Source organism: Scatophagus argus, chromosome 7 (genome assembly GCF_020382885.2).
Source record: "Scatophagus argus isolate fScaArg1 chromosome 7, fScaArg1.pri, whole genome shotgun sequence".
In the NCBI taxonomy this organism is placed as follows: Eukaryota; Metazoa; Chordata; class Actinopteri; family Scatophagidae; genus Scatophagus; species Scatophagus argus.
This window is the reverse complement of record NC_058499.1, coordinates 15,384,515-15,409,218: the sequence shown is the minus strand read 5'-3', so window position 1 is coordinate 15,409,218 and position 24,704 is coordinate 15,384,515. Positions and strand designations below refer to the sequence as shown.

Here is a 24,704-nt window from a genome sequence, read left to right as displayed (position 1 = left end):
GTGAGTCTGCTCTCTGCTGGACAGATCTGCCATGATGTAAAGTGTGCAGAGCTGATAGTGGCCCTCTCTGCTGTCTCCTTCTTCTCTCAGCTCCTCTTTATTTTCTAAATATAGCCAAAGACATTCATAAATGTCAGCATGGCCCTTTATCTCCACAAAGAGGCTGGAACAAGTTAGATAAAGACAACAGTCAAAGTCTCTCATTCTTGTCTCAGGTCAGTTAGGTGTTCCTGCATCCAAAACAGAATGAACTTTCCGCCTGAGTAAACTTTATACCAAACACACAGTATGTATTTACGCCTTTTCCAGCATCTGCATTGCTATATTTGTTTTCGGTTCTAAACAATGTCTTGCAGTTGTGCTATTTAGTGGCACAGAAACCACTCAGACTCCATCGTGCTCTTAATCCCCCCTGAGCTCTGTGTCTGTTCAGCATAACGTTCAAGTGGAGTGAGTAACATAATATGGAAACAAAGGACGCCGTGGATGTTTTTGATAGACTGCATTTGAAAGTGTTACTTTTGTTGCTGCTGCTTTGCAGAAAAAACTGATTATAACTTTAGAAGATTTTTTGGTTGGCCACTCAGTAGTGTGAAGACAAGTGGGCAAAATGTTGGGAAACGCTCACAGCTTATTCAGTTGTATTGGCAAACCCCTTAATAACACATTAATAAATATCTAGTTTATGAACTGTGGGAGTGAGTACTCTGCTTTCTGTTGGTTGTTTTATTGTTCCTGGACTAAAAAGCTCCAACCTTAACCCCCCCGACTGGCACTCGACCGCATGATATTCCTGTCTATCTGTGTGTGTTGATGTGGTAGAGAGTGAAACAATGGGGAGAATGGTGGGAAAGGGGATTATCATTGATAGGGATAAACCACCACTTTGATCTTTCCTTTTCAGTCTGGGCCATAGCAAAGTTTCCAGCCGCACAAAGGTTTTGATGCTATGTTTGCAGTGCAGATGGAATCTGGGGCCATATAATCTGAACATTGGGTATTAGATTCACATAAAACAATACAAGTTGGAACCCTTGAGGTTGTTTCTAATGGATATGGTTGGCGGCAAGACAGAGCACAGCTGGGAGGGCTTTAAAAGTGGGCATTTAACAATACAGCCTTAGACACTTTCTCCGCTCTCCCTGAAAAGGTTTTCATTAGTCTGCTTTGGAAAAATGTAGCAAATCGTTTTTGACAAATTTGCCGGGTCAGAATGTCAGTGCTTTTGTTAAGTCCATTGGAAACTATCACAACCTCTTAACCATAGGTAGTTTAACATCTATTATCATTTTTTATAAGTATGTCTGAGCCTGTTGGAAGCTTGAAAGGGAAAAACAAGGATTATGGATCACTGTAGGACCTCATTACCACCATTCTTCTGTACGTTTTCTCTTCAGATGTGTTGATATGTTTGGAGAAATTACCAGTTATCCCAGAGTGTTAAATCCTGTGCCTGTAAGCTTTTAAAATGTGTTTAACTGAATGGTCACCCAGGTCGGAACCATTCACACAGCACATTGACATTACAGCTTTTCCCATGAAGTGAGAAGGCTGCCTCAAACACACACAACAGGGGAGAGGATTTATAAGAGTTAATTGGCCTCGCTAATGGCCACACTACATGTGATGCATGCATGCATGATGTAATTCTGAGGATGTGGGCCTCTCGAATGGAAGGCAAGACCACCATTCATACACCACCTCCCAGGATGATCCTGCTTTGACTTCCTGCAAAACTTATATCATGATAAATTGAACTGAAGACGCCGTTTGCATGAAAGCAGGAAAGGGGTTTTGTTTCAAGGCATACTGTTTCTGTTTGTAAACACACCATTTACAGGGACAGTATTTAGTCTTCGATGACTTCGGAGTAAGACTCAGCAATCGACTATAAAGAAATATCCCAAACACAGCAAAATAGTAAGATAATAATAAAATACAGGCAGAGGGTCCAGACACCACCACACACACTTAAGAGGAGGTTTGTTACTTTGCTGCAACTGCTGTTGGTATGAAAGAAACCCAGAGAGGTAAATCAGAGTTGCATCCAACTTTGAAAGACTCACTGTTGCATTTGGGAACAGCAGAAATCATCCAAACCTGATCCAGATTTTGAAAGCAAACGAAATTAAACTGCTTTTTAAGCCGTTAAAGCCAAAATGCACCATAGTGGACTTTTCTTCCTACACTATCATGTAAACATGTCATTATCAGTTAATCTGGAAATTATTGTCTCAATAAATGATTTGTTTTGTCTGTATTCCTCCCAGAACACATGTTGCCATCTTCTTATATCTGCTTAAATGGTATTTGTGGACTGTGCTAAAAAATTACTAAAATAACTAAGCAGTTATTTAAAATGTTTGTCATTTCAGCTTTACACGGAGGCCCTGAATGCCCAACATTGTTTCTGCAACAAAATGAAAAAGTCTTTCACATCTGGAACCCCAGATATCTGAAATACAGTAAGTGTAACTTCTCTTACTTTGTTCCCTATTGCAACTGTAATTACACAATCAGCTTTTCAGATACTCTAAAACAAAAAAAGAAAATGTAAACAGTTAGGGAGGGAGATGGGGCATGAATAAAAGAGCAGAAATGGAATGACAGGGACAGCTGATTGGTAGAGCAGTAAAAACAAGGAAAAACATGTACTGGAGACACACACACGTTCTGCACCACAGAAATGCCACCAGTTACGGTCAGACACCTCTGTATCAGACTCAGAAATCCCTGTAACTGTTAATGTTTCATTCACATCATTTATCATCTGGCATTTGTGATACTGTGTATTTATTCTTCATTTAACACAGGCTGTGGTCCAGGCAGGCGATATGTGGGGGAGAAAAGGCTCAAGGATGGGTCATAAACAGGCAGCCGATAAGGGCTCTGCAAGGCAGTGGTAGCTGAGTACTTTGTTAGTTTTGGCTCACAGATTAGAAAGAGAATCCCTCATTAGCCAAGCAGCATGCGGTGTATTTATTTAATTATTATAATAACTATTTTAACTTCCAGTTCTTTAAGATAGAATTTCTTGAGAAAGTACTTGGCCTGGGTAAATGTCTGACATTCCCTTCTCTTATTTTCACACAAAAACATGTGCTCTGTCACCAGTAATTCATGTTTTTCATATACACATTTTTTAACCATGGAGCTTCAGAGATATCTCATGCATGAAAAAGGACCTGGACACAGCAGTGCATGATTCTGTTTTGGGTTGAAAATACAGAACTGAGAATTAGCTGAGGAGTGGAGAGGAGAAACATAATCTTTAATCAGTATCCACATCATGAGACACTTAATGGTATATATGATATGACTTTGGTAGTAACACAGGTGCAGACAGCTTCTGGGTTTGTCGCACTGGACAGCAAAGTTAATATGCACTCTGTGTTAGTGATGGTCATGGACACAGGACATTGCTGTTTGTTTTCTTCAGCAGTGTGTGTGTGTGTGTGGACTTAATAACATCCAGCAGACCCCGGGGAGGACACAAGTGAGGCAGGGGCAGAGAGGAATTCAGGGCTGCAGAGATAGAGCTCAGGGGCTCCATTTTGGAGACAGGTGGACAGGTAGCAACAGAAGCCTCATTGTCCACAACTTAATCAGGCAGGCAGGTGTGCAGCTCAGCAGTCGCCTCACTCCAGCAGCACAGCATACTCCTTGACTCCTTGCCTCCTCCCGGCCATCTCTCCCCTCATGCGGTCTTATTACCGCAGCTCAATGCGCCTGCAGTCATGGCTAGTAACACTGAGTTTGCTTTAATGTCAATGGATTAGAAAATAGTAGTTAATGTTACTGGAAAGCCTGCTACAGCATGAGGTATCGCTTGAATATGAGATGTGCCACAGACTCGTACAGTCATGGAAATTAATGGACGGCCGTTGAGTGCATAATTATTTTCAATTACGCACACATGACTATGAAATGGAATTTTCTGTTGCTAAAATAATGTAGTCATGATAGTGAGTAAAATTTGCTTTGAAAGGCAGCGGGTCAAAGAGAAGTAATGATGAAAAAACCCAAAGCAATTAATGCAAAGAGCAGAGGAAAAAGACTGAGAAACGGGGGTGCACTGAATGAGTGGGATATAGTTGTAGATGTATTGCAGTTTAAGCAGGCAACTCTGCCAAGTCAGGACTAGGCTGATAAATCTGTCAGCAGTGCAGCCAGGCTACACAGATCCAGGTTACTGTAGGACTTGACTCTGTTGCTTCCCAGCTGGCTTGGACTTCATCCAGAACCTTATACTATATCCTGGACTGACTCCAAATGTCTGTTCTATCCTTACGGTTCCCCAGCCCACACCCCTGCCACCACCGGTCGGACGTCCTCTTGGCACTGTGCCCTGCAGCTATAGACTCATTCTATGGACGCTTCAGCTTCTGCCCATTACCTCCTTCCCACTCTCAGCATTTGTTGATGTTCATAGAAAATTTGCAAGGATTTCCTAGTAATATTAATAATTCCTGACTGACACTTTTTCAATGGATTGCACCAAATATAATCCAACTGACCTTCTTTAAGTCTAGTTTACTGAGGTGTACTAGAAACTTGAAACAGTTGGCAATCTCCTCTGCTGCATGGCCTTGACACCAGTTTTAGAGGCAAAGCGGGATCGTGTCTTGGGGACTCTGGCTCTAAATTTTGCGATCTGTTGGTTAGAGTCTGGTCTCACTCTTATTTAACCTGTGGTGAGGTTCTGGACCTATTGCTGTCTAAGTGGCCACGAGGCCACTCTGTGGTCCAACTCATTGTGTTCTGGTGGTTTGCAGACCTTGGTACTCACATAGGGGATTTGATGGCAGTGCTGTTGTTTGTCTGAGTGCGGCTACATGCATGCTTTCAATCTGCAGGCTGTGTTTCGGAACAGTTAATGCTCTGTGGTAATTTGCATTTTTCTTTTTCTGTCCCCAAACTTTTCCAGCAGTGACGCAATGGAGATGCAATGTTCCTATCGAAGCCCATCAGCTTAGTGCTGTGTGTAAGTAGATGTTACAGGCGTACGGCTCATTTGCAGTGTAGAAAGACCTCTTGTTTCCAGTGTTATCTGAGAGAGAAGACAGCTCTGCAAGAGAGTGTGAAACAGGAGACAGACAACTCTCAACATGTTCATCGCCTTGAAGACAGTGCTCTCCTTACCCCCACTGTCTTTTCTGCTGGCCACTCATTAAAGCCTTTGTTTGGATGTTAAACTATTTTCTCAGAAGCGTGTTTTGTGGTTCAGTCTTTTTTTTTGGTGATGATACATTTGTACATCTCATCCCCAGAAGTCTTAAACAAAGTCTTAAAAATCCAATTTTATTTGATCCCTCTTTTAAATATGGTTCAGCACAACAGTTATGATCTTTAAAAGGATTTTTAGTCTAGTAAGCTGCTGTTAAGATTATATTTTACACCTTCATAGATGTGTTGCAGAAATGTTTTACATAGCGAGACCAGTCAAATCAAGTCTGCTTTGGTTGCATTCATTTGCATTGGCCCTACCTGACTGGGCGTAAAACAACAGGATTAAAAAGGAATGCATAAATATTGTTGAGGATTTACAATACTTAAAATGTCATAAACTTGAAGATTAGAAGTCTTTAAATCGGCAACATTTATATTTTTGATATTCTATTTTTATTTATCTCTGTGTTTAATTCATTCCATTGTTTGCCATTGAAGTGACTGTAGCACTTCTGTAGTTAACATGTCAGTTTAGTTTGGTTTACATACACAAAACATTCATAACGGCTTATTTGAACTACTGCTTGTGACTTTCTCCTGGCCACTTTCCTTTTCTATAAATGATTTATCACCACTCAGTCCGACGATAAACGCAATTAAATTCAATATTTCAGAAAAGATATGTTAAAGAACTGGTAGTTGACTCTCTGAATGTGTATGACCCACTCTTCTTTGTCATATGGCTGATAGTGTGGATGAAATGTCTCAATGGTTTTTATTTGTTCTGCTGGGACAGAACTAACAACAACAGAACAGTTTCTTTTTTCTGATGTGATTGAAGGTACCATAGTAACAAATTACCGTGCTGAAAATTATGTGCTGAAAATTACTGTTACCTTTGGTTTTATTTTCTTGGATGTGCACAAGAAGGCGAGTAACTTTCGCACTGCTCTTTCTTGCAAGACAGCATAAGTTGACTGTTGGTATCGGGTTGCAATTTGTATCTCTGCTGAGTGTATTTTTAGCTCTGTTTGGATCAGGTTTTCTGTTGTGTACACAGGCTGCATGATGTCTGGAAAAATCATTGTTCAACAGGAGCCCATCATTAAGAGGAAGATTCTCAGCATGTCTTGTGCTGCTCTGCTCTTGCTCGCAGAGATTTTGTCAGTAGAAACTATAAAACCAGAAGAGCCTGGAGAGGACACCTTTTTTTCTTTTCTTTTCTTTAAACAAGCCTGCTGGTACTGACAGTATTGACAAGCCTGACAGTATGACAGTGTTGTGAAATGTAACAGTGATCTTCAGGCGGTTCACTGAATCTCAACAAGACATGTCAGAAACACCTAATCCTCCTGGTGACACCAGCTCTGAGAGATGTGAGAAACTATCCCGGTCTGCACTCCTTGAATATCAAATCACCACACTAGATGATGAGTGGCATTCCGATTCAGACAATCAGTAACCAGTCAGTATTTGCAATACTTCCCTTCCTGTTGACTAATGCATAAAAAATATGCCAGTACTTGTCTGAGCTAATATTATCCGACCAGGCATTCCCTGGCTGGTAAGCATGAATGACTGTGACAGGAACAAATTGGTTGTTGTTTTTTTTTTTTGTTTGTTTTTTTCAAGGACATTAATCTGCCTCAAACACAAACACAGCATTGTGGGTAGGATAGTACATAACACCACCCTGATCAGCAAATGAAATGCTAATATTCTGGGATTATCTCTGAATTCTTCCACGCTTCACACCTACATGACTTTCCCAAGATTTGTGTTGGCCCATTGAATCACACTTAGATTTATCCTGTTCACATAGGGTTGTGCAGCCCATAGAAAAATCAGTCATAAATGAAACTGTGTAAGCGATTTTTGTCAGTGTGTTTTGCTTAGGAACATTGTTTACTGACGTATATTTGAGCAGTAAGTCAGTGAATTCGGATGTCAGCTTGAGATGTAGTGTTTGTTTAAACACACCACATGCATTCCACATTCTTTTCATTACAATTGTTTTTAAACAAAATGAAACGTAAAAAGCATTACAAATGACGTATTTTATGGCCTGTAAAACATTTTGTTATGATGTTTGGAAGCTTGAGAATATCGCTGAAAGGTGCTGCTATATCATTAAATAAGTTTTCTATATACTGTAGAAAGATGTAGAAATATCGATGTGTGCTGTGGGATTAAGGGCTTCAGAAAATCAACTGCTCCGCCATAGTTTGATATGTTATGATACAATTTTTATACTATAAAAGAAAGAAATGTAATTTCTATTTTCAATGGATGCACTAGAGTCTAATGCATGACTTGCAGCAGATACTGGTGGTGCTCAACTGGATACTTGGTCAGACTGTCAGGTGTATTCTGTGAAAATGTTGAGTGGAATAATTTATGTCTGTGAATCTGCAGTGAAAGACATGATATATAACTTCTCACAGGAAGTGTCTGGAACCATAGCTAACCTATATGGGGAAAGATGGCCGATTGCAGGATAAAGTCAAGCCCTCAGGGTACCAGGCGTTGAAGCCAGTTTGACATGGTGGCCAAAACATGTAATGACAACATTACATGATGGCAGAGGTACATTGTGAAAGAAGCAGACATGAAATGGTGGATCTATTTAATCATCACAACCCCTGCAAAATGGCATTTAAACATCAGAATTTGATCCATTCAGTTCAATACATTTGGTAACCAGAAGATAGCTGCTGGATTCTATCGGTGAAAAGTGCTGTGGTCAGCATGCATAGGGAAATCATTTTGAAGAGAGCGTCAGGGGAAGTACAGAAGCGGCAGTTCAAAAAATGGGTTTTTTAAGTTTTCATGGCTTAGGTATTTTTGCTAACACTATTCCAAAAGGAATAGAGCACTACCCCATCGGAGGTTCTTCTCACTTATCAAATCTATGTCTAGTGTTCACTTGTGCTTAAACTTAATTTGGTCCGACAGCCGCTTGACAGATAACCGAGCTCTGTAGCAGGTGCCTGACTTTTTTTGCTGTGCTGTGTCAGTAGCGGAGTTTCATGTGTGAGCCACTGCGACTAAACCAGTGATTCAGAACAATGAAAGAAGGTATCTGCAGTACATCACATTCTCAGACATTACAGGGAGGCACTGGATTCAGTGTTGATATCAAAAATATGTCCTAGTGGAGCTAGGCTGAAAAGCTACTCTGGTAATACAGAATTGCAGTTCCATATTTGTAGGGGACTTCGACTAAAGACATCAAGCTCTGAAAACGTCAGATCTGGCATTTCCAATAAAGAATCTTTACCAGAAGCGCTTTGCCCTAAATGGTCCTTTCAAAACCCTCATCTTCAGTTTGTAGTGTAGGCTTTCTGTAAAAGTTTAAGTCTCTGAGTCCAAGCCAAAATGGCCATCAGGGATGACATCATCAGGGTTTTCTTTTGTTTTCTTTTGTTTGTTTTTTTTACTGCGGAAAGTGTCCTCTAAAGAAAGACACAGTTCAATTGTTCAGTTGTTTTCACAGGCATTAGGGATGGGCAGTCAGGCCAGTATTTGGATTTTTATCTGTAATTGTTGAGGCAGCAAAATTATTTGCATTTATGTTCCTATGAAAGTGGCAATAGTCATAACAATGCTGTTTTTGTTTTTGTTTTAAAGCAGCTAAGGTAGGTGATATAGAAGAATGCCTTGCAGGGACACAGCATACCTGTGTTGTGGATGTGGTACTTGTGGCGAGTTGGGCACAGGGCAGGATATTTGAAATGAAGGTGGCTGTAGCTTACAATGGAACTAACTAGAGCTTCCTGACTAACAGGCTATACAAATCCCTGTCAAGTGTAAATTCAGTAAGAAATAATCACAAAATCCAATCAAACAGTCACCTTCTGTGCTGGCAACAATTTAAGCATAGTTGCAGAGTTAACAACGCTAGCAGAATCTGTCAAAATTCGAATCTGTCAGAATTCAGTCAAACAAGCTACGCTGTGTCTTTTAAGTTGAAAAAGTGGGGCGCAGCAACTTTGCTAAAACACCACACTCCTGTTTCATATATTTGTACCAAGTAATTATTAACAGCAGTCCATTATTTGTGGTGTGAAACCTGAAGTGTAAACTTGGTTGATTAAGATAAGCCTCATATACACAGTCAGCGCTTAAAAAATATTGGAATGTGCATGAACATACAGCATGTGTGTATATTTATGTGTATGTGTGTGCATGTAAGAAACAAGTTAATGTTGTGCACAACATTTAACAAGGCTTCCTTGTCTTTCTTGTTCTACCTTTAACCTGTATGTTACATGAACTACTATTTTGCGTGCAATTAACTTTCCCCACAGCAAAGTATGTCACTTAGGGGAAGACTGATGGGATTTGATGAGAGGCAGTAATTGAATGGGTGAGTAAAAACGGGTAAGGAAATGATAAAGTCGTGAGTGAGGGGAACAAAGAAGCGGGTCAGGGAAAGTCAACGAATGTCAGCACATCCAAATCAGATGCCGGGCCCTCACCCATGACCTTGGCACAGTTGGATTTGCAGTTCTGAAAACACCGAGTATGTTGGCGAAGAGAAGAGAAATGGTCTGTCCCAAGACCCACACTATGAGTCATTAGTATTGACTGGGTTACCCTTTTTTTGGTGCAAAGAATCCCAAAGTTAAAACTCTGCTCTTCTGTCTAATTATAACACAAATATAGATGTTATGCGTGTGCTTATTTTAAGACAAGTGAGTCAAGTTGACTTTGGATATATTTAAATGAGTTACAGTGCATTTAGCCTCTTTGTCTGCAATGTAACAGTACTTATTTTGGCACACTGCTCGGCCTGTGTTGCCTCTGAGAATGTGTGTGAGCTTTGCTGTTGTTCTTCATTTGTCTTTTCTGTGGTTCCAGCTTGAAGTATTTATTGATGTTGGGTGCTGTTTGTAGTGTGTTTTTAGATTTAGACCTGTCAGAGGGTAATATGTTTCTGTTGATATTTCTGTTGTTATTGTTAGTTGTGACTTTTGAGCTTTGGACATTTTTCCAGCTCTTGAGGACTAACTGTTAAGGTTTTTTTTGAGAGACTGGATTACTTTGTCTGTGTAAATGTTTGGCGACATTGTGGCTGTCAGCTTGTTATCATGTTACACTGGACCTCATCTTTATAAAGCTTTAAAGTCACAATGAATTAGAAACCCCTCAGACCCAACAATGACTCCATCGTTATGATCACATAATGTGCTGCCTGATGTTGTTTAAACCCACAGTAAGACTTTAACTTTTTAATGAACACACAACACAACTACATTACATCTGATGTTGTGTAAAGTTTGAGATATATTAGCCTCACAGAAGTGTTGTCGCGAATACAGAATATACTGTATACCATATGTTGTGCTGCTGTGCAACACATTTTCTCACTTTTATGGTTTGTTGAAGCCCCTTAAGTGGTTTCTTGACCATTTAAATTACAGGCATATTCATTACTAATTGAACAGTCTGATTTATAGAAAATAAGCGTTTAGTTAACTCTTGTGTGCCATTTGCTCTTGGGTTTTCAAACTTTACTGATGAATTAATAATTACTGTTTTACATCATCCAAAAACATTAAAACTTGACATTTATTTTTTATTATCTTATCTATTCAGGGACCTCTTAACCTCTTTTATTGGATCTTTTGCATTACTATAAACAAAGAAGATTCACACCGATCAGCCATAACATTAAAGCCACTGACAGGTGAAGTGAATACAATTAATCATATCTTTACAATGCAATGTACTGTGGGGAAACTTTGGATTCTGGCAATTATGTGGATCTTCTTTGATACACACCATCCGCCTAAACATTGCAGAGCCTCCTTGCCACCCATTCAACCCCCATCAACCTGACCTGACACAGAACCTCTGAGGGTTTGTGGTCACCAGCATCGGAATGTTGGATCCTTTCAGTCCTGTGCATTTAGGGTGGGGCCTGCAGAGGGTGGGAGGATGGATTCAGCTTATTCCATTGCATCCCCTCAGATTCTTAATCAGGTTGGGATCTGGCATACAGACTCCCTGCATGCCGTCGTTATGGTCTTTGAGACATTTCTGAGTTGTTTCGAAATGTTACGGGGTACATTGTCCAGCTAGGGAAGGCTGCTGCTGACGGGAAGAGCCGTTGCTATGGGGAGGGTGTATTTGGGCGAATTGTATTCACTTCACCTGTCAGTGGTTTTAGTGTTGTGGCTGATCAGTGTAATGTTAGAGCTTTAGAGTTTCAGTCTGTTACTCTCGGACAGGGTAAGGCTAGCTGTTTTCCCCCTGCTTTCCGTTTTAATGCTGTCTGTTGTGTTCCAGCTCCACAATGGTCAGATATGAGAGTGGTATCAATCTTCTCATCTAATTATTTACAAGAAAATGAAAAGGCTTGTTTCCAAAACTGTTTAACTATTCCTGGAAGGCCACTGAGATCTAACTGCTGTTATTGGAGGAAATTTAGCGCAATCACATCACTTCCTCGGGGCATACAGCTGAAAAAAAATGTTGAAATGCAGCCATTGCCATCTGTTGCATGTCTCCATGACACATTTATTGTCCAACGTAAATGAAAACATCAATTCATTTAAGCTTGTGTTCTTTGTGGCCACAATACATCCATGATCAGCTGTGGAAATGGTTTGCACAATGCTTGAACACAGTGTAATGAAATAATTTCAGCCAAGTGATAGTGCCAGTTGTAAATGGTGCACACATGGACTAGGTACTTATCAAAGCAAATACAGTAAAATTCCAACAAATTGTTCAGAACATTTTTTTTTTTCAGATTACAAATAGATTTTTAATACTGAAAACAATTTAGGATCTTTCCAAATATACCCGCACCTCCCAGGAAACTGTTTGAATGTGTGAAATAATGTGAGGTTGAGCATCTCTAATCAAAATAAGGCACCATTTAAACTGATCATACAGTACAGCAGCCAACAAGAGATCCTTTCAGAAACTTTGAAAGGCTCTTTTCTTTCTTTCTTTCTTTCTTTCTTCATTCAGCAGTTGAAATTAAATAAACCGTTAAATTAATGCAATGAGTCAAATACTGGACCATTAAAAGTTTGTTAATTTTGGCTGTACTGCTGAGTTTTGATTCTTAAATGTGAAAGTGCCTTCAGATGATGTGGCCAATCCACATGTTCATGCAACATTTTGAGTCAGGCTTGCCACATTATATTCGTCAATGCTTCGGAAGCAGTGAGAAATATGGCCACTGCTGCTTCAACACCTACGAGGCAGAGCTGATATGACAAAAATTTCCAATTTATGGCTTTTCACATCCTTATTGAAGCCCTTGGAGAAACATATTCATGGTTCTGTGCAGGGGTCAGGTTTCAGCCTTTATTGCCTAGGTAAAGAAAACACAGTGAAGAATGTTTCAGGCCTGAATGATTGTCAGCTCTTACATTGGTGTGAAGACAAAACAGGAAGGCCCCTGATGGTTTTTTATTAGCGGGAATCACTAGCAGTGCCAGAAACATTCCCTGCTGGATGATCTGTTCTGGTTGGTTGGCGTGTTCTCATCATCATCATCTCATCTAATGCTCTGTGGTTTAACTCTTCATGTGAATGGGGCCCTGACCTACTGTTGTGTAGGAGTCTGAGCTGATGTTTGATTCTCCACTTTGTACTGGTTACTGTTTTGCCTGTCAGTGGTTGTATTTCTTCAAAGTTTGTGCTGGTTGTTTTGGCAAAGGTTTTCCTGTTGATTCCTCAGTGCAGGACCGCCACTGACTGTTTGGGACTGTTTGGCATTAGAATCTGTTCAGTTGACAGGTAGGTGAAGCTAAACAAGGAAGCTAAACAAGACCATTATGGACAGCTGTCCCACACCACAACTGGAGGGTGCAATACTCTGTGTGGAGGTGGTCCACAGCACAGCCTGGCACTGATGATGAGGTAATAGGAACATTACCAAGATGTCCAAGCACAATCACGAGGCATTAGGCAGCAGGATTAGTTCAAGTTGCCAGTATGATTTTGCCATCCGTTCATTTCCTACTGGTCAAGACAATTCAGACATTGAAAGAATAGAGGTTATGTCTGCACAGACAAAATGTAACTTATTTTCTGACGCTGCTTCAGGCAGCAGCATGAAATGGCTATTCAGTGAAATCAGGAACTGTCTTTTTTTTTAATTCTGGCAGTATGTTATTATATACTGTAAGTATATACAGTTATTGACAATGCCAGATTTTTGAGAATTGTGCAGCAGGAAAGTTGCAAGGGGAGGCCTGAAAGCAAATCTTGATCTCTTAAACTTTGTGACGTCCAACTTAAAGCCAGTTGTGTCGAATTTCCAAAAAGAAATGCAAAATCCTCTTTCCTCTGATAAGTATTGTTACATCTGTTGAGCACTTGTTTGGAACAATGACAGGACTTTGTATGGAATTCATTATGCAACATCAATTGCGTGTTCACATCTTTGTTTTTAATTGTTGTCAGTAATTTAATTTAAGGGGGTCATAACCAATGAACTATAGAGCTTTGACCGCTCAGTGACTGGTGAGCTACATAAAGATCATCATCTCTGAAAAGAGAGTGATTTAAATGACATTAGCTGTGTTTAATCTAATTTGCAGTCATTTGTTGAAGTTTAACTCTGGGTATGTGGAAAGAAAATATTTAAAGTGATAACAGGTAGCCTGCTGTCTCTGCTCATATTTCATCTTAATTTCACTGGTGGCAGAGCCAAGACACACACATCAGCCACTCGGCCTCGCTGAATAAGACGTAGACGCAGACCTGAATGCACTACCAGGATTCCCACACTCCTGGAAAATCAGGAAAAGTCGTGCCAATTTGAAATGTTATTTTCCAGACCTAGAGAGGTTATGAAAAATTATCAAATGTAGAAAAGTTTTGTAAAAGCCATTAAATTTAATAGAATTCTCTTTGAATGTGGTTCAGTGTAGTTCTGTAGGAACATTTGCCTTATTTTGAAGTATTCCAGACCTGCTGGAGGAAAATACTGATGGTTGCACAATTTAAGAAAAAGAAACCCTACCAAACAAAAAAAAAAAAAAACAAACAAAAAACATACACACAGATTGCAGCTTTCGTACTGGCAGAGTCCCACCGAAAGTGTCATGAGTAGGTGGTGAAATCTCATGTTGGGAGACAAGAGGTCATGCTTGTTATTTTAGAGAGGATCAGTCGTAGTGTTAGTGAGGCCCTACTGGTGTCCTTTATATAGTGCAGACAGATCCCCCTGGCTTTTACAAGAGCCCTGCGCACCAAGACTGCAGTTGTCAATTCAACCTCTCCAGAGCTACAGGCCTTCGAGTCGGGGCTGTGAAGGCCTCACAAGTTGCTGAAATTTAGAGTGAAGTGAAAAATTTGGGTTTTTTTTATGTCTCTGCATCTCAGTTTGATAGCGTAATGGACAGTAACTAGATTCACTGTTCACAGAAAGCTGAAACAGCCAGTCCACTTCCTGTTTACATGTGTTCAGAAGGATGTTGGTGAAAATCATCTCTTTGTTGGAGAAGGTGAGTTTCTCTTTTTTTGAGCACAGCTGACACTGTTCCTATAAATATCCATTAATTAAGATAAACTACATGCAAAGACAGAACAAAGACAACCATTTCAATTTTCTAACTCTGTAAAGTTGCTAAAATGCCAATATTCTCCTAAAGCTGAATAATGTAAAGACTGTCACGACTTCTTCTAAATGCAATGCAACAATTTGTATTCAGTCAGATTTGTGTGGCACATTTCAGAAAATCCTGAGTGACTGCTAAACTGGCCCACACATTCTACATTTTGGAAAATCACCAGACTCATAAAGATATAACTCAAAACTTGCTATGAGAAAATCAAATGTCTCACAGGTTGTTCAGCGATTTAGTCAAACATAGGCTTTTTTCACAGTACACATTTTGACATACGATCACAGTAAGGAAAGCACAGGTGTTAGTAATAACATTAATGATAGCTCTGCTTTATATAAGTGTCACAGTCAGCCATGACAGTGAGCCAGCACACTCAATAGCAGGACCAAAGCAGCTTAATGGAATTCAACCATCATGAATTTTATTATTTTTCCTGTGCATGTGTGTGTGTGTGTGTGTGTGTGTTTTTGGTTTTTTTTTTGTTTTTTTTGAAAAAAAGGCCTAGTGCAAGCTTTTTCCCTGAACAAGGAATACGTTCTCTGTTTCTAGCAGTGTATGAAAGTCATGGTCTGTTTTTGTGGCAGCATTTTACTTTCTCCAACTACATCTTCCACTCTTCCACTAGTAATTTCCTCATATAATTTTTCAGCAGTAGAACTAACACAAACATTGCAAGTGGATACTGTACAGTAAGCCATTTACTTTGGACTATCGTACTTTAAATTACTCAAAAAGTGATGCCTGGCAATCTGAACCTGCGGTCTATGTTACAGTAAATTTCAATCCTGCTTTAATGTTTTCAACTTTGTATAATAAAATGACTCAGAAGATAAACACTGAATTCAGTGAATGGAATGAATCACCTGCTTTAATCAAATGGGACGTGTACAGTTGGAAGAAAAGAAAAAGAAAATAAAGCTGAAACGTGCCCTCCTCTCAGTTCCAGGAACAGTCTGCAGTTCTTTAGTTATAGCTGCTTTACATCTCAGCCAATCTGCTGCCAAAATGTCGTCCTGGTGGGGGTGGGGTTAGACAACAGTGACAAGGATGACATCACTAATGACAACACTTATTAATCCAGTCAGATACACCATCAAGATGAGTGGCTCGTCCTGTTGCAGCTGATCACATGCTGGCATAAAGCTCAGGCAGACTGATTGCATTTAACAGCCCTTAAATCATCTTAATTATGGCCTGGCATGACGCACAGTGGCAAGGCACTACAAACACTATGCTCTCAATCTCCATAGACACGCCACAGTGGGAGATGAGATGATTAAATGGGATTTGATTGTTTTCTGTCTGCAGTTTTCAGCTCAGTTCCTCTTCTTTTATTTCTTACATACCTGTACATACGTGTAACAACTTTGGCAGACTCTGAAAATAAAGATAAGATCAGGTACCTTCTGCTGCACTGGCAGCGTGTGCTTGGTCGTGTAACCAGAGGCAGCGATGCTATCAGCTGCTGCGGTGAGGGAAGAGTCTAAACTTTGGCAAAGGTTGAGAGGATATGTGGTTATCCGACAAGCAGTATGTCCCCCCGCCCACCACCCCCCTCACACACACACGCACACACGCACACACACACACACACCTGCTCATCAGTTATTTTAATCCCTTTAGTTTCCTAAATGAATATGTGCCTGCATATGCACTACCATGTGCATTCTTACGTGAATGCATGCAGAAACACACACACAGTAATTGACTGAGTCCCGGTTGATTACAGTGTGCTGAATGTGGCAGAGGTGGTAGTTGTCGGTCTTTGTCCTGCTTTGAGGTAGCGGCATTGCTGGAGTTGTGGGTGGGCTTGTGAGATTGTCATGCTTGGCAGATGGTAATTTGGGGTTGAGTCTGTGGTTAGTATTGGGGTGAGGATATAAGTTATGGCTGGTGTTGGTCTGACTAGGCAGACGTCAGCAGCAGGGAATATGGTAGCTCAGGCCCTCTCTCTGATTGTCCTCTGCAGATTAAAAAGCTGTGGTTTCCTCCACTTGTCACTCCTTCCTTTCTTCATTCTTCCTCTTTTAGTTTGTGTTCCTTGGTTCTTTGGGGGAGAAAGGAAAATGAGAAGCACATAGAACAAATAATAGTGGATACTACGAGACAGACAGAGAGTGAGACAGAGGGGTAGAGAGGAGGGAACAGGACAGGGCAGGAACCAGGGAGAGGCAGTGTTTGAAGTTAAACAAAACTGGTCCATATCCTGAGGAAGTGACTGTTGCCAAAGACAGGGATAAAGACGGGACTGTTCCTCATGGTCTTTTAGCACACATGATTTCATGTGTGCTCTGTGTGTGTATGCCCGTGTGTGTGTGTGTGCGCGCGCATACTCACATGCATTGAGTGTTTCTGTTTGATAATACCAGCATCATACAACACAAAGCCTGTATTTCAGAGTGCAGCCATGGCTCATTTTCACTTCTCATGCATCCCTTCACTGTCGCATCACATTGTGCCCTCCGCATACCCTCCACTTAGCAGTAAGGGTAATAAATTAAGGTCTCTTAAGGTCTGCTTTCACTGCTTGTCTGCTCAACCCCCGAGGGGTATTTTCCTTTTCCCTGGCTCCATAAATGAGGAGTTGATTGGGTGCTAACAAGGAGCACTTTATGGATTTCAGATAGCATCGCTGGGCTTGAGTAATGGTGGTTCATGGTCTCCTGGGTCATATTACTTTGAATAATTTGAGATGGTGTGTGTGCATGTGTGTTCTCTTGTACTTCTATCTCTGTGAGGACCACTTTTAAGCATTGAGAGTGCAGCCATTTTTTAGAATGTGCAGACTCAACACTGTGGTCCTCACAAGTATAGCAGTATGTGTATCTGCACTGTACTGAGAGGTCAGGGAGTTCAAAGCTTTCATGTTCTCTGCACCTTAACATGATGGATGAAGTGACATGCATATACATGCTTGTGGTTGTGTGTATTTGCATTGAATGTGTGTGTATGTACACAGATACTTATGGTGAGACATTGAGGGTGTGCAGAGTGGTATTACCTTTGCTGTAATGACACACAGTGGTGGAATACCACAGCCACCCAGACAAAACTTGCCCAGTGTAGCTGCTTGGGGCACTACACACATAGAGATTACACATTAGTGTGAGCACGGTTATGGGGCGTGTATGCGCTCTCGCTTCAGTCTACAGTAGTCTAGACTCTCTGCCAGTCTCATTGAGGAACAGCTAATCAACACCGCTGATGAAACAGTGGAAACAAAATAAAGCAGGAAGAATAAAGGTCACACAGGAGTTTTAAGAATAAGAGACTGAAATCCCAAAAGAGAGAGCTGTAAAGAGGCCAATGAGGCATGTAGTGACTGACTATATTACACATGGGCTAAAGATTATCTGTCTTGGAATGGTTATCTGCTTCCCTGTAGATATTCAAATAGAGATCAGTGCCGGGGTCTGCTCCGAGGTTTCTGCCTTCTAAAGGGCAGTTTTTCCTCACCACTGTCGCCAAGTGCTTGTTCAAGGGGGAATGTTGGGTTCTCTATATTACAATTTAATTAAAGTGTTTGGTCTAGACCTGCTCTAATTGGAAAGTGTCATGAGATAACTTTTGTTGTGAATTGGTGCTATATAAATAAACTGAATTGAATTGAATTGAAATTGCAGTTTGGGCATGATGCGAGTTCTGATGAATATGGCCAAGGCCAGCTGCCAATCAGTATTGACTCTCCTCCCTCTTTGTTCTGAAAAGTTCTTTGTTTTCTGTGAGCTGTCAGTTTGAGTTCATGCAGGTTTTGGAGGACTTTCAAACCTTGGACCACATGTCTTAAAGGCTGGATAAGAGGAAAATGATTTCACAAAACCACATCTGATAACTGAATGCACATCTGTTTAATAGCAAGAAGGTTGCAAACTTAATGCATTTGTATGAATAAGATATATATACAGTGTTTGTGCTATCTTTGGGTTTGTCCTTTCTATTAACATGTTTTTCCCTCGCTGTGGAGGCTTTACTACTTGTTGTGACTCAGAGTCTTGGAGAGAATGATCAATTATGTCCCAGCATTTTCTTTGGCACTGGATGGCTATAATGTTTTTAGTGTGTGTGTGTGTGTGTGTGTGTGTGTGTGTGTGTGTGTGTGTGTGTGTTTTATGTTCAGGAAATAACTTTTCATTCTCATTTGCCCTCAGAGATTCATTCTTTTTGCTATTTGTCTGACAGACGCAAGATCCCCACCTGAATCTCTGGCTCATATGTTGAGCTCAGCTGTTCAGAAGCCAAACATAAAGCAATCACACACATGTGATGAGTTTCATGAATGTCTGCTTATGTCTAGGGTAATGTTTAGAGCAGGGATAGATGGATGATGACACAGAGGGACTGACCGGTGACAAATAGACAACATCAGTATTTTTGTTCTGGTCTGCGCCTGGCTGGAGCAGTAGTTCAGCCTGGTTTTTACTCTGTGTTTATGATTTTGGCTGTGTGGATTGTATGTTTGTGTCTGGACAACAGCAGGACTCAGAGGCTTTGAGCGTGATAGAGAGGTTAACCAAAGCACAGCCAGAGGGTTGGAGTCTGGGTTTGTGAACCAGAGTGTTATGATGGTTTGTGTTATCTGGACCGACAGCCCGAAAGCTCACGAGATGCAGCCAGGGAGCTCGGGGGACTGAGAGATGTGTGTGCTCTGAGGCCTGTTTTCCTACATATTTGAAAAGGGGAAGTGTCACGAGACAGATAAAAGGTGTTAGAAAGCTCCAGAAGAACACTAAAACTCAAAACACTAATGAGTGCCATCCTGGAACTGTTTAGACATCCATCTGTTTTTGCTCTGCGCAACAAGCAGAAACCCACAGAAACAGGCATGCAGTGGTGTGAATATGCATAGAAAGGCAAAGACATCATACTGTCTGAATTAAAGGTATAATGAAATGTGTATGTGAAGGCTTCAGGAAAGAATACTGGAGCAAGTCAAGACTGGCATCAATTGTCCATGCATCCGATTCAATTGGTCCACATGGGGTGCTAATGTAACAGAAAGGTCACAGCCACATCATGCTGATGGAAAACCTGTAGATCATTAAAAGCCTGCAATTCTCCAGACAGTGAGTCACTGGTGGTTGATTTGAAGGTTAACAGTAACCATTCCTTGTGAGTCAAACATATCTGGCTTTGCTTGGGTGAGATTTTTGGTTAATTGTGTGATAGAGCAGTTGGGAAAGTCTGTAAAATTTGTGGGAGTTTGTGCCTTTTGATATATGCCTTTGTATGCTGTTTTCTGTGATTCACTCTTGCTCACAGTGATGACAAGTGGACGTTTGTTTTTGATTCTGTTTGTGACTGGGGTAGGCATGGATTATACAGGTTCAGGTTTCTGCTCGGGTTGAGGAACAGAGGGAGGATGGGACTGAAGAGCTGGCAGTGTGAATGAGAAGTGGGGACATCTGGTGTGGTTGTTTATTTACCCAGTGAGGAAGTGTCAACAGTTTTCTTTCATCTGTTGGCTTTTCTGGTTTATTTGTTCAGTCAATACTTTAATCCCATTCCTCTTTCTTTGTACTGCTGTTTTCCTTTTTTGATTTTGTCATGACATTTGGAACCTGAATAAAGATGCTGCACATACATATGGAGACAGTACATACTGTCAGACGGTCCTTTGGGACAGTGCAACAAAGGGCTGATCTTTTGTAGTCAATCACTTCACATTAGTGATGACTCACGAACATGAAACAGATTCCAGATCAATTATGTGAATGAGACATAACTACTGTGTCAGCGGCAGGCAGAGTTCACAGTGGCTGACGAGTGCAGGCCTATCTTTTTCTTTAATGATCCTGATTCACTTCACAAAACGTGTCAGCAAGTGAATTAGACTTTTCTTCATTTAAAGATACAATACGTATCATTTCTGCATTAAAAATAACCCGGCCTTTGTTATATATTTTGTTGTGCTGTTCACTTCCATTGTACCAAGTGTTTCCAATAACGACGTTCAAACGGAATCTGATATAATTCAAGGCAATGGTGCGTTTGATTTGGTCGCCTGTCGGTAAAACATTGCCATGAACATTTCTGTTGCTTCGGATAGATTTTAATCTGCAAGACTGGTTGCTTAGCAATGAAAGCAGCAATTCCCATGCTACCCGACTCTTTCATCAAACTACATAATTTATTTTCATTGTTTCCGTTTGGAGACCCTTCAGCAGCAGAACTTAACATACTGTGAATTTAATCCCAAAAATCCTATCCAAGCTTTCACCACACCTTCAGTTGCTTAACTGTAAAGAAATAGAATAGATGGAAGTTATGTATATTGGGTGTCTTTACAAGAGTGACATGAGAAGGCTGCTTTCACCATCATGTGCTCAGCATGAAGACTGAAAACAGGGAGAAGCTTGGCACTCTGCAAAGCTCAAAAATAAACCAAATATCACCCCAGAAATTCAGTGATTATTAGAAGAAAAAACAACAATGGGTTGTTTTAGGGATGGGGAAACTTGTGTGCTGTAGTTAAATCTTCTCATTCTCCTCTTCTCACTCACAGAACAGAAGGTGAATTAAGATGTTTCACAAATCCTTGAACTATGTTCTAACTGTAGTGTTAGTTGCACACTTCGACTTTCCAAAACCTAGAGGCTGCATCCCCAAAGAGACAAAAGATAAATCTGAGTCCTTTAGGGGAAAGGGAACATCTCTCTTTAGTTGAACTGCTCGCAGCTCAAAAGGGTCACCCATAGCCATCAGTGGACTATAAAAGATCATAAGGCAGTAAGTTTAATAACTAGTCACTTAATCCTTAAAGCCAAAATGTACTCAAAGTGGGCCTGCATGTGGACAGCAGGGCATACAGCGGATACACACATGGTTCGGTTTATACATTGTGTGTCTGCATAGGCGTGTCCACACGTGCACATATACATTTTGGGCTCCGTGGATATTTGTGCAGGTCCCAGCAGACATGGTGAGAGGACAAAATTAAGCATAATTTTAGCTTTAACTTTTTTAAAGAAAAAAAAAAACCTACTGTAATCTTAGCCTGCTTCCAGACCTATGAAACATCGCCCGCATCTCATATTTGTTTTCCGCGATTCGATAAATCTGATGTAGTCCTATTTCACAGAAGACATTTTGGCATGTCATAGCAGCAAAAGGACAGGTGTAACTGATCACATTAAAAAATATTTCATATAGGGGAAATATTTCCAGGATCCTGGTATCGTGCATATTGCCTCAGTGTTATGGCAGGTTGAGGCACTTGATGGAACGGAGCCATCATTAATAAAATTAGTTTCACCTGTCCTTTTACTGCTATGAAAAGTAAAAATGCCTCTCTGCAAATGGTCCATTGCGCCCACTGAGCGATGTTTTCTCTGGATGGAGAAGCATTTGACTAATCAGAGACTACAGGTTGGATAAGAATGGGGATGTTGTAGCTAACTGGCTTCCCACCTACTTTTATGAAAAACTGGTGACAGGTCCACGTATGGAATTAAAATGTCACTTTCTACTGTTGGATTATGGGCATAACAAAAACAAAAATACCCCCCACCCCTCACCCACCATCACAAGAAATGGCTTTCATGAATGCATTGTCCAGTTGAATATATGAAATAAAACAACATGGCTACTGTAAACTTTTCGCTTGACGAAGAGGCGTAAATTGCATGTTCAGTTTAGGCTACAGGCCTTTTTTTGCTGCAGATGTCTTAAGTGTTTATAGTGGAAAAGAGCAGGAGGAACTAATAACCAAAGAGATGGCTCTGTTCCGTTGTCGTGTCCCAGTTAGCCATGTCAGTGAGTCAGCGCGCACAGATTCAGTGAGAGTGACGCACCTAAAGGCAGCGCAGCTATTATTAATGTCATTTGTTACACCTGTGTTTTTTCCTGCTCTGACATGTCAGAATGTCTGCTGTGAAAAAGGTATTAAGTCACATAATCCTGTTGCGGCGGAAAAACGCGATGTTGGCACAATCTCTCCACTGCGTGAAATATGAGTTTCAAAGTTCATGTTCTTTTCATAATGAGAGTGACTGTGTTTCCTCGCACAATCATAAATCCTCATAAATCTAGTACCACAAATGAGACAAAGAAGAGTAATTAGACTCCTCTGAAACGAGTGGTTATTCAAATCTTCTTCGCATGATATAAGCTGAGTGAAAAATGTGTGCAGCTGTTACACACCCTGTTGATCTATTTTTTTCCTCTCTATTTTTTTTTTTAAATCCTGGTTTTCACATCTCTGCGTTGAACTTTGAGAGTCCCCCCAGCTCTGTCACTGACTGTTTAGATTCAGTACAGCGCTATTTGGCCTTCACAATGCAGCTCGCTCCAGCAGGGCTTTCCCCAGCCGAATTCATTGAGAAATGTTTACCTTCACACTCTTAACATGCTGGGGTGGTCCCAGAGCAAGAGGTTAATGGCCATATTTTGCAAGTGCTCAGCTGTGTGTGTGTGTGTGTGTGTGTGTGTATACTCAGATGTAAACTCAAAAACGCTGAAGTGTGGAGATGTGTTTTCAGATTCATACACCAAACAGTGTACATGTGCAAATTTAGAATTACTGTCTGGCTATTAGTGTGCACGTTTTTTTTACCAGCTACTGTGAAGATGGTCATAATTTATATGGAAGCTTTGGTATGTGATTCAGTATGTGGTACAGATGTTGAAGATCTCCTTTTGAACTTGAGAACTTGAGCTAAACCATTTCTTACAGTGTGAGCGTTTCGGCTTGTATTTTTGAAAATGTATTTTAGTGTACTTCACTAAATAAATACAGTTTTATAGTTTACTCTTTAGTTGTACTTTTGTGATTAACTAATTAATATTGTACCTTTTGAATGTGTTTCAGCTTGTCTTCTTGTTGGTATTTGCACTCTTATCAAAAGTAAAAACAGTATGTATGACTTGGTAGAGGTTCAGGATCTTTCTAAAGACAACTGAATAAACAAACTAGGTTTTGTGAATCCTGAACCTGGGAACTTTCTATATTGTGGTCTCACTTGGCATGAACATGTGCTTTTGAAACAGTTATGAAAACAGTTTCTGAATTCTTTTACAGCGGGAACTCTTGACGTCTAGTTTTAGGCTCACACGGTGCATTTAACAGATGGACAGGGTTGGACTCATGCTTTTCATGAGGAGATAAACACTTTGTGGCCACTTTTTGAGTCAGTGGCAGTGGGCTTACTTGGTTTATGTCTGAGATAAAATATGTGTGTCCGTGTGAATGAACTTTTGCATGTCGGGATGTTTTTGAAATCTGTGTGAATGCCTCCCCACTGGCCATTTTGTATTAGTAAGCATCCTGCGTTGGTGGATGTTCAGCCTTTTGGTGACTCTCACAAAGGGTGATGTTGCTGTATGAGTCATGGGAATGAACATGGAGCAATTCCCAATTAGTCAGCGATCACTGACCAAAAAAAAAAAAAAAAAAGCGTTTGTTATGCTCTGCAGGGTTGCTGAGCTCACCTACACCCACCAATGAAATATGAAGCATATTGCCATTGGAAATACACACAGATATACACACACGGCTGGTAAAAATAAGCAGTCTTCCCAGAGACACAACACACATCAATGCATTACTCACAGTCATCTCACTCCACCAACGTCTTTTGTTCTTTGGGCCTTTTTTTCTTTTTTATTCTCTTTAACTCTGTTCAGGTTGAGACCACATGTGCTTCAATGGAACTTTGAACCTGTGTAGGATTAAGCGTGTCTGTTTGTCTGGGTTTATCTGAAAACATGGCAATGTGCTGCAGGAGCATCTGACTTTGCTGTTTTGCACCCAAAATCTTGAATCCAATAAAAGTATATTAAGCACAAAAAAACATGAGTGAAAAACATTTTCATTTCCACACTATGAAGAAGTTAAGCAACTCTTGAATTTTTATGATAGTTGAGATGTGATTGCGATAGTTAGAATAATAATAGAAATACAGTGGTGAAGACTCTTATGACTTAGAAATGTCTCTCACG

At 40.5% G+C, this 24,704-nt stretch overlaps 1 protein-coding gene across 8 annotated transcripts in view; it reads left to right on the top strand.

The window, feature by feature from the left end:
• Positions 1-24,704, top strand: part of LOC124061581 (zinc finger protein 469) — a 174,201-nt gene that overhangs the window by 69,406 nt on the left and 80,091 nt on the right. For all 8 annotated transcript variants that reach the window (XM_046393547.1, XM_046393548.1, XM_046393546.1 and 5 more), the window contains one exon: positions 2,376-2,465. The gene's annotated coding sequence lies outside the window, so the exon portion shown is untranslated. The remainder of the gene's footprint in view (positions 1-2,375; positions 2,466-24,704) is intronic.